The sequence below is a fragment of the Tupaia chinensis genome, unplaced genomic scaffold, assembly GCF_000334495.1.
Source record: "Tupaia chinensis unplaced genomic scaffold, TupChi_1.0 Scaffold146782_1, whole genome shotgun sequence".
NCBI classification, from domain to species: domain Eukaryota; kingdom Metazoa; phylum Chordata; class Mammalia; order Scandentia; family Tupaiidae; genus Tupaia; species Tupaia belangeri.
Window position 1 is genome coordinate 1620 of NW_006206636.1, and position 946 is coordinate 2565.

At 41.6% G+C, this 946-nt stretch overlaps 1 pseudogene; it reads left to right on the forward strand.

Moving 5' to 3' along the window:
* The first annotated feature begins 563 nt into the window (after nt 1-563).
* Nucleotides 564-946, forward strand: part of LOC102478326 (mitochondrial import receptor subunit TOM20 homolog) — a 5109-nt pseudogene continuing 4726 nt past the window's right edge.

Consider the following 946-nt stretch of genomic DNA (forward strand, 5'->3'; position numbering starts at 1 on the left):
ATGCATGCCCAGAATCCTGAGGAGAATGGGGATGGCTATCCTCTCCAGGGAGTGGTTTCTCATTTTACCTCAGTGTGTCTCTTAAGTAAGCATATATGCCATATAGCAAAAACTTAAAAAAATTAAAATATCTTAATTAATAGTAAAAACAACACCATTTGTGAGCTGTTTAGAAATATCACATTGTGGGTACAGATGGTGGACAGTAGTAAAACACAATACTCCATGAATGGGACTTACCTGGCAATATTTCTGGGGCTTATGGCTAGAGACATATTCGGGTATGCTGAGCATATGTGTGCTGTGGTTAAAAGCTGGCTGAGTGTGAGAATTAATCATGATACCAAGACTCTCCTGAGGGTGCTATCTGTCTCTCTCATGGAAGAAAAAAATCTTTTTGTAATTAAAATGGAATCCTCTAAAAAATAAAAATATTTATATAATCAAATCAAAATATTTAAATACTTAAATAGTTAAGACCTCATGCCTCTATGGCCACATGCCTCTATGGCCAGCTGGTAATGGATGTGAGTGGCACCACCTTTGCACTCAGTAAGGCAAAGATGGTGGGCCAGAACAGCACCACCATCTGGGGTGTGCCAGGCCCTGTTCATCTGGTACTACATTTACTTTGATTGCAAGCAAAGGAGTGACCTCAACTTCTAGACCAGGCTGAAACAATAAAAAAAGAAACAGAAGTTGACCAAGGAGAGACCTGAGCTAGCCAAGTTACCTGACCTTAAAAATGCTGAAGCAATTCAGAGTTTTCCTGAAGAAATTCAGCGTGCTAAAGAGTTGCTAGCCCCAGATGAGTAAGAGAAGGTAGTAAACTGTCTGACCAATGCCACTGCTGTGTGTGGGCACCCACAACAGTTGCCTCAGGTACTGTAGCAGACGCCACCTCCCATGTTCCAGATGCTGCTGACCAAGCTCCCAAAAACCAACT